Genomic DNA, 9,863 nt, shown 5'->3' on the forward strand with positions numbered 1-9,863 from the left:
CCACATACTTTCGCTCACTGCGTATTTCCCATGGCTAATTGCCTAACAACCAATGTCAACTCTGATAGTTGCTGCTAAATGGATGACGTCTCTACCTCGTTGACTCTGCGGGTGGGGTTACTCTTGCGGAAGCCAAATTGTTGGGAGTTTTCTGCCATGGCTTCGATAAGCTCCCATGCTTCCTTCGGTATCTTGTTTGCTAGTGCTCCTCCACTCGCAGCATCAATGATACTCCTGTCAGTTGATTGGAGCACTTCAGAGAAGTACTGGATCAACAGTTGTTCACTAATTTGATGCCGTGGGCATCTTGTGCATAACTTGTTAAACCTTTCCCAATATTCATACAAGGACTCCCCGGGATACTGTTTAATGCTGCATATCTCCTTCCTCAAATTCGCAGCCCGGGATGCAGGGAAGAATTTTTCTAAAAACTTCTTTTTCAACTGTGCCCATGTGGTTATACTACCTGCGGGTAGGTAGTATAGCCAATCTTTAGCTGCATCTTTGAGAGAGAAAGGGAAGGCTCTCAGTCTAATTTGTTCTTCAGTGATCCCAGGAGGTTTCATACTAGAGCAAACCACTTCGAACTCCTTGACGTGTTCGTGGGGTTCTTCACCAGAGAGACCATGGAACGAGGGTAAGAGGTGAATCAATCCCGACTTCAGCTTGAAGGCGGTATTCTCAGCCAAAGTGGGGAATGTGATGCACAAGGGCTGGTGAGTCAACTCTAGGGCAGCCAACTCCCTTAATGTTTGGGTGTTGACCATGGTAAATTCGTCTTCTACTGACTCGTTTGCAGTAGATAAGTGCTTTTCTTTCCGTCTCTTGGTCTCTTGCCTTCGCCTACGCGCTGCCTTCTAAACCTCAGGGTCGTATATCAATTCACCTGTGTGAGAAGAACAGGGTATAAACTAGCAAAAATACCAAGAAAAAAAAACTGAACTCAAAAAGAAATAAATATTTCAAAAGCCAGTCCCCGACAGCGGCACCAAAAATTGACAGGTGCCGAACCTGTACAATAATAATAAATAAAACCTAACTACCACCTAAAGCAGTTAATAATCAATTCGAGCACCGGAGCAGGGACTCTAGGTGTGCAATGGGTTACTTGATTCACTCTGTTCCCCAAGAGTTTGCTTAATCCGATATACTTGAATTAATTATTTAACTGAATTCACTAACTAGTAGACAGTGGAAAGCAGGGTCGTCTCCTCAGGGACTAGCGAGAAATTTATTTCTTTTCAAGTAAAGATTAATGGGGGGTTTTTGGAATTAAATGCTAACTAAGTAAATTAAATGCAGAAAATAATTAATTAAAAGAAATAATTAGAGAAACTCCAGCCAAGGGTACACTTCAAAAATGGTTCATACACTGATCATCGATTCACAGATAATTCCAACATTTATTAATAGATTAATTATAGTTGTCATGCACGCGATAAACAACCAACCTTTCTTTAATTTCTCGATAGTTAAGGTACGACCGTTAACTATTTTTCTAACCCCGGAAACAACCCTAGGTATGACCGTAGGATTTAATTTCTAGCTTGCATTAATAATTAGAAAGGTCCAATCCTAACTAACAAACACGCTACAAAGGTTTGTTTAAACTAGATCGTATGTTCCCCTGACATAAACCCAATTATGCCAGTTGCTACTAAGACAGAGATAATGAACAATTACGGATTCAATTACCCCTATTTAGGAAAATAGCCTATATGAACAATTAATTATTGCGCACTAACCAATCATACACAAGGCTATAGCAATTAAAAGCAGGGAACATATAAATATCAATAAATGAAGAAAATAATTAAAAATGGTTTAGATCTCACAGTAATTGCTGAACCAATTCGTCAGCTCAGTTGCCCCCTTAACTAGAATGAGGGGCTTAGCTCCCCATAATTAGAGAACAAGCCGCGCGTGTGGAGTTTGGAAATGTTTTCAAATCACTTCTCCCAGTTTCGGTCAACAACAAGAGAAAAGCGCAAGGGATTTGATTGCTTCCAATTGTTCTCAAAAGCATATGAATAAGATAGTCTGATGTTGTCTTCCAACTTCAGTCAAGATCAAGTGAAAATCAAAGCCAAAGGGTCCACAATGGCAGCTGGCTTTCTAATTGCTCACAAACATACGAGAAAAGGTTTTTGCTTGATTTCTCAATTCGGTCAATTCTGTGACAGCCCCACCTTACCCTAAGGCGAACCAAAGGGTTCGGCGGACCGCCTGCCCAGCTCTCGCCAGAACTAACGGAACAGATTAGAGCTATCTGTTTCATTCCGGAACTTACAAACGCGCGTAAACAATTCAAAATAGTAAAATAACCCAAAATAAAAAAAATGAAATCCGGAGTGAAACGGAATGCAAAAGTTCAAGCAAACATTCACATCTTGAAACTTAGCATTTACAAGCCAAAGTGGCATACAAAAGTATTCAAAAGTGGATACATGTCTAGTTTGCCAAATCACAAGGAAACAGTCCCCAAAAGTACATTTAGGATTTTAATACATGAGCTATACAAAAGATATGTTCAACTAGCTCAATATGGCAGCCATTTGTCAAATCCAGACCAAAAGTGTTTATTTTCCTGTAAGGAAAACAAAAAGGAACAGAAAGGGGTGAGCTTGCGCTCAATGAGATACCAAACATATAGCAGAAAAATCATGGCATTTCACATTTAACAAATCAGATACACATGCCAGATGTAAAGTAAAGTAACTAATGATTCACATAGGAAGGATACAGGTGGCTCTCAGGAGCCAAATTTCCAGTGCGGTACTTGATCCAAATCGGTTGACTCTCCGTCAACGTATATAGAACCAACGCGTCCGTAGACCCACTTCGCACCGAATTCCGTCCACCAAACACCCCTTTACCGGGCCCGCTCACCTCAAACGAACAAAAATGGTAACACTCGAGTATACCGGAATCAAGGGTCTCAAAACCCAAAGATCTCAAAACAGACTACCGTGGTTCGTTATCTAATCGTCCAGGCCCTTGCCGGCCCGACTCGAATAACTTAGCCACAGGATTTGAGCTCATAGGTCACAGAAAGGTCGTTGGATACTAACCTCCAAACGACGTCCGAACATATACAAATAACAGATTCAAATTTTGCATAGTAAATTGGCATATGAACAGACAAGAGAACGAGTGTGATAAAGTACACCCTCGTCTCAAACAAATTAAACAGATTACAGAGCAGAAATCAAGTTAAACAGCAATGGAGGGGAGTGGTACACTCACAGGCTCAACTTCCAAAAAGTTTCACTTCAGATTGGCCTTAATCGCCAAGAAACCCTAAAATAATCAAAATAAACCAATTGAAGGTTTCATATCCAAAATCGAGTAAACGGAATGTACAAATGAGGCTCGACTACACGTCGTACGCCTTGCCAAAAAAGAATACTAATGCAAGGGTGCAAAAACATGATTTTCTTGGAAACGAAAAGATAACATGAAGACCTAGGCGCAAACAACCCAAAAGCCCTTCGCTCAAATCACAAGTAAATCCAACTAGCCTTCAAGTAAAATTTCGGCAGCATATCCCTTGTTTTTACCTATTTTCCAGCCATCATGGCTTTATTATTTTCTCAAATCAGTCCCAACATCTCACACAAAATTCACCTCATTTGTAAAAGCCATTCACTAGGCTCAAAGTAAAAGTTAACTAGGAAATGACCGGAATAAAAGTAAGCCTTAAAACATACAAACAAGTACAATGAGACTCGATAACTAATCATAAATCAATGCCAAATATGACCCCAATAGGGTTCCATAAGCATATACAATCATTAGAGAAAACCAGAAAATTCGGAAATGCAATTAGCTTTGGCCCTGAAAAAACAGTTTTTGACTTCTTTTTGCGGTAATGGCACCAAATGCCCTATGATTATCGGATGAAGACATAAGACCCACCATTTCGAAGCTAAAAGACAGTGCTACAACATCACAGAAGGTCATTCAACCCAGTTTTGAGTGCAAACAGGTCAAAAATGCAAGATACTACATCAAAACGTAAAACAGATTCACCAAAACGCATTCTAGCGGAAATATCATAACTCAGGCTCTACAAGTCCAAATCCAGAAATTCCAAAACCAGTTGAAAGCTAAGAAACAGGGCTAAATTGCATCAGAAGGCCTCAACAACGCATTCGGAAGCAATCCAGACCAAAACAACCAATTACAGAAGCAAATCCCAATTTCGAGTAAAACTAGAACAGCAATAGTAATTTCGACTTATCTCATTCTACACTACTCCAATTGACCTGAAATTTTGTAGACACCTATAAAATATCATTCCATACAACTTTCATGTTTTGAGCTAAGGCCAATTCGGCCTCTATCTATGACCTAAAATTTCAGACAGAATGAAGAACCAAGGAACCCTAATTTTCCAGATTTCTTCCAAAACAGAAATTACTTGCAATCTTCCACTTTTCCCACCTTCTAGAATCATTATATACCATTTCTAATCATCATAGATAGCCACATAATCATGCTTATATTAAAACAGAAAAATCCCCAAAAATAATAAAACTTCATCATTTCAACCACAAATCAAGAATTAATCCATAAACTTGCATCTTCTACTTTCACTAATCATGATTTAAGCATCAATTAAAGGAGGGGGGTGGTTCTTCACAACTTACCTTTAAAACAAGAGAGAGAGAGCTATTGACCACCTTAACTTTTCAAACAACTCCACAAATCCACTTACTAACTCTAATTGAAGAGGTTTTATGGAGTAATTTCAAGGTTGGATGGTTAGTTTTGATGATTTGGAGCAAGATTGAAGTGTTTTCTTCCTTGTACTTGGAGTAAGAGAGAGAGAAAGAAAGCTTGAGAGGGCTGGCTCTTCTTGAAGATTTTTGGAAGATTTTTGGGTCCTTTTTGGTTATTTAAATCAATGGTAAGAAAGTCTTAAAGTAAGCCCAATCAAATGGTGACACTTGTCACCTAATTTAATGCAAGTCTATCACTTTGTTTCCTCTCACATCAATCCAAATTTGCAACCTCTACTTATCTCTTAATACCCGATAAAATAATTCCAGTATCCAAAACTTAATTTAGTTGGCCGAAATTTTCCTAACTTTTCACACTAGTGGGTCCCATGTCCGGTATACACTCTTAATTTCTCAAAATCTATTTGATACTTGAAAAAATCATCTAAAAACTATATTTACTCATAAAATTTATCTAGAAAATTTTCCGGATACAGAAAGTGCAGAAAACAAGTCATGAAAATGCGAAAACCTAAAAAATGCAAATTACGGGTTCTCACAAATTCAAGCATGAAGAGTTGATTTCCAAAAAGTCAACAATAATGGCTTTGTCTTCTCATTGTATACAAAGCTACCGCCAACAACCCAAAAAGCAAAGTGAAAAACAAAAGAAAAAACCTAGCCAAACAAAAATCCTTCCCAAAACCAAGTAGTCCTCCTGGGAGCCTACTTCCTCCCTCTTGTTTTTTGGTAGCCCCGAAATTCCAGAAAAAAGATTTGCTCTTATCGGAATTAGCATTCAAATAAACAAGACTTCCTAAATAAAATAAAGTAAAATCTATTACAATTTGATTTCTTTAGCTTCTCAGCGGACCCCACTGTTTGAAGTGGCCCACGTGCGACGAATCCTCTGGATTTTGCTTTTAAGCACTTTTCAGCATTAATTCCTGCAATTAACACCAAAACCATACCTGAGTAGAATCTACCCAATTAATGAAATATTTTGTCAAACAATTGTGAAATAATGCCCAAAATATCCCACTAAAATGCACCCTATCATACCTCTTCTCCCAAAAGGAGTTGATATGAGGCAACGCCGATGGATGCAATTCTTAGAAGACTATGACTGCACAATCAACTACTATCCGGGTAAGGCTAACGTAGTAGTAGTTGATACCCTAAGTCGGAAGGCTCAAATATCTAGGTTAATGGTCAAGGAGTGGGAAATGTTAGGAGTCGTTGGTGAGTGGAATCCTAGGTTGGAACGTAAGAAGATAACCTTTGGAAATATCCATGTGACATCCACACTATTGGGTTGAATCAAAGAAGCCCAAACTGAGGATCCGATGGTTCAGAAGTGGGCGAAAAAGGTGGAGAAAGGGGAAATTCCTGATTTTAACTTGAGTCCTAAGGGAGTTTTGAGATTTAAGAATCAAATAGTGGTGCCTAGGGATGAGAATTTAAAAAGATTCTGGAGGAAGCCTATCGAGTAAAATACACCATCCATCTGGGTAGTAATAAGATGTATCAGGATGTGACGGCCCCACCTCCCCCTAAGGCGAACCAGAGGGTTCGGCGGGCCGCCTGCCCAGCTCTCGCCGGGACTCAGTCGTTCACTACAATCCTCAAATATATTACAATATAACTCTAAAAATTACATCAAATTCTCCAATAATTACATGTCACAAATGCAGCAGAAACTAATTCCAATCGTGGGATGTATACTTACATCCGTTTCAATTCCAAATATTGATACAAGCCCAACTCGTACATAAAATAAATCCAAATTTAAACTGTACACGATATAAGCCATCCAGTCACGTGAATAAGCACTCCAAGCTTTTCTTCGCCTTGAGCCCTGTGGGGGGGAAATAAAACATTTTTGGGGTGAGCTAGAAGCTCAGCGAGTAACCATTAAAATCAGTAATCAATTCAGTTTCACAGTCGTTCATTTCAGTGATGTCATGATTTCAAGATCAAAGGTACATTTATTGCTCTCGTGAGCCAGCGAAATCGTTGTACTTAAACACCCAACGCTCCAAACAAACATTAAACAGTAAACAGTCAGTGGGGGAGCCATTTGCTCCAGATGAACAGTACACAGAGGTGGAGACGTTGGTGTTCAGCGCACGAATTCCAAGCACTCATTTAAGCCAAAACATGTCATGGGCCACATGCAAGCACTCATGATATGCAATCAAGTAAATAGTGCAATAAACGGTTCATAAGTAATTTTGGAAACAGTTTAGGGTCACTCACCTCCACGGCTCAGAAACCATCCATCATGTATCATTGCCTTGCTCAACTCCAAGCCTTAGATCACAAACCCTCTGCAAACAAGTCCCTTCAAAGTTCGGACAGCACTTCCCCTACATTTGCTAACTTTTCCACCCATCATGGCTTCATTATTACTCCAGCCAGTCCCAAAGTCACACAAATAAGTTCATCTAATATCCATTCAGCAAGCTCCAAGTAGTACAAAGACAAGTCAAGCTAGGGAAAAGTCCGGAAATGAAGGTTAAGCTCACAACCAGAAAAACAGTTTTGACGTCATAATGCGGTAATGGCACAACTCTCACTACAATTATCGGTTGGGGGTGTAAGACCCACCCTTTCGAAGCTATGAAACAGGGCTACAACAATGTAGAAGGTCACTCAATCCAGTTCCTAGCTTAACTAGGTCGAAAATGCCAAATACTATACCAGAATTACCAAAACAGGTTTGCAAATCACATAAAACTGTAATCGGTATATCTCAGTCCATACAAGTCCAAATGCCGAAATTCCAAAGGCATAAGTTAGATAAGGCATCCAGCTACATTTCATCAGAAGACACCAACTCCAAAATCCAAACCAATTCCAGTCAAAATGGCCAATTACTATCGCAGTTTTCGCATTCTGATCAAAGCAGAACAGCTACAGTAATTTCGTCATAACTCATTCTACATTAATCCAAATGACCTGAAATTTTGTAGGCATCTCAATCATATCAATACCTACAACTTTCATGTTTTGAGCAAAGTCAAATTCGGCCTCTAACCCTATGATCCAAAACCGGACAGAATTGGGGATTTAAGAACCCTAACTTTTCAGTTTTCACACCAAATCCAAAATTGGTTGCATTTATCCACCTTTCACACCCACTAGAGTCATTTTAGTCCATTTCCAATCATCACCAACAACCACACCATCATAATCCAATTAAACCAGAAAAATCATCATAAAATGGAAAACTTCACCAAATCAAGAAACAAATCATATATTCCTTCTCTCATGCCCCCATTAAGCACAAAATAAGTATCATTAGAGGTAGTAAGGTGTTTCAAGCTTCACTTACCAAGAACCAAGAGAGAGGAGGATGTTGGGCACCTTAATCCTTCAAACAAAGTTCACCTCTACACTCACTAACACTAGAAGATAGGATTTTATGGAGTGAAATGGATGGAAGCAAATGTTTTTGGTTGATTTGCACCAAGTAGAAGCTTGAAAATTGAAGAAATCTCCTTCCTTTCTTGCTCAAGGTGGCCGGCCAACAAGGAGAGAAAAATGGTGATTTTTTGGTGAATTTTGGATATTTAATCCCTTGGTCAAATAAGTCAAGACAATGAATAGTAATTCTTAAAAGTTCAACCAATAAGAAAGTGACATGTGTCACTCTATTAAATGCATCCTTATCATTCTTTTCTCTCTCACATCAATCACTTCACACACCCTACTTATCTCTTAATACCCGATAAACTTTTAACAGTATCCGAAACTTAACCTTATTGGCCGAATTTTTCCGAACTTTTCGCACTAGTGGGTCCCACGTCCAATATTTATTCTTAATTTTCTAAAAACTCACCAATGCTAGAAAATCATCTTAAAACTATAATTGCTCATAAAATCCACCCAGATAATATTTCTAAGCCAGAAATGCAAAAATTATGCAATTAAAGGAACTAAAACCCTAGGAAAATATTAGGGTTTTTACGGGTTCTCACACTCTTTTTTTTTTCGGGGCGTCACAATCTCCCCTCCTTAAAAGAATGTCGTCCTCGACATTCCCTCTTGTACTAATCAAGTCAAGTCAACCCGCAAGAATCACTAATATTTCAAACCAAGCCCACAGTCCGGCATCCTAAACTTCAAGTCTAGGATACACTACAGAGATCTGAAGCTTAAGCTCTGATACCAACTGTAACGGCCCCACAGTGAGTGACCCTAAACTGTTTCCAAAATTACTTATGAACCGTTTATTGCACTATTTACTTGATTGCATATCATGAGTGCTTGCATGTGGCCCATGACATGTTTTGGCTTAAATGAGTGCTTGGAATTCGTGCGCTGAACACCAACGTCTCCACCTCTGTGTACTGTTCATCTGGAGCAAATGGCTCCCCCACTGACTGTTTACTGTTTAATGTTTGTTTGGAGCGTTGGGTGTTTAAGTACAACGATTTCGCTGGCTCACGAGAGCAATAAATGTACCTTTGATCTTGAAATCATGACATCACTGAAATGAACGACTGTGAAACTGAATTGATTACTGATTTTAATGGTTACTCGCTGAGCTTCTAGCTCACCCCAAAAATGTTTTATTTCCCCCCCACAGGGCTCAAGGCGAAGAAAAGCTTGGAGTGCTTATTCACGTGACTGGATGGCTTATATCGTGTACAGTTTAAATTTGGATTTATTTTATGTACGAGTTGGGCTTGTATCAATATTTGGAATTGAAACGGATGTAAGTATACATCCCACGATTGGAATTAGTTTCCGCTGCATTTGTGACATGTAATTATTGGAGAATTTGATGTAATTTTTAGAGTTATATTGTAATATATTTGAGGATTGTAGTGAACGACTGAGTCCCGGCGAGAGCTGGGCAGGCGGCCCGCCGAACCCTCTGGTTCGCCTTAGGGGGAGGTGGGGCCGTCACACAGGACCTACGACGATTGTACTGGTGGGATAAAATGAAAAGAGAGATTGGTCAATATGTATAAACCTGTCTAGTCTGCCAGCAGGTTAAGGCTAAACACCAAAAACCTTCTGGACTACTGCAACCTCTTGAGATACCTGAATGGAAGTGGGAAAATATTACGATGGATTTTGTCTCCGGATTACCAAGGACTCAGAAAGGACATGATGCCGTTGGGGTGA

At 39.4% G+C, this 9,863-nt stretch overlaps 1 non-coding gene across 1 annotated transcript; it reads left to right on the forward strand.

Moving 5' to 3' along the window:
* Window positions 1-288: 288 nt before the first annotated feature.
* Window positions 289-395, forward strand: LOC113722488 (small nucleolar RNA R71). The gene has a single exon (XR_003456748.1). It is a non-coding gene; the product is annotated as a small nucleolar RNA R71 (small nucleolar RNA).
* The last annotated feature ends 9,468 nt before the right edge of the window (window positions 396-9,863 follow it).

Source organism: Coffea arabica, chromosome 1c (genome assembly GCF_036785885.1).
Source record: "Coffea arabica cultivar ET-39 chromosome 1c, Coffea Arabica ET-39 HiFi, whole genome shotgun sequence".
In the NCBI taxonomy this organism is placed as follows: domain Eukaryota; kingdom Viridiplantae; phylum Streptophyta; class Magnoliopsida; order Gentianales; family Rubiaceae; genus Coffea; species Coffea arabica.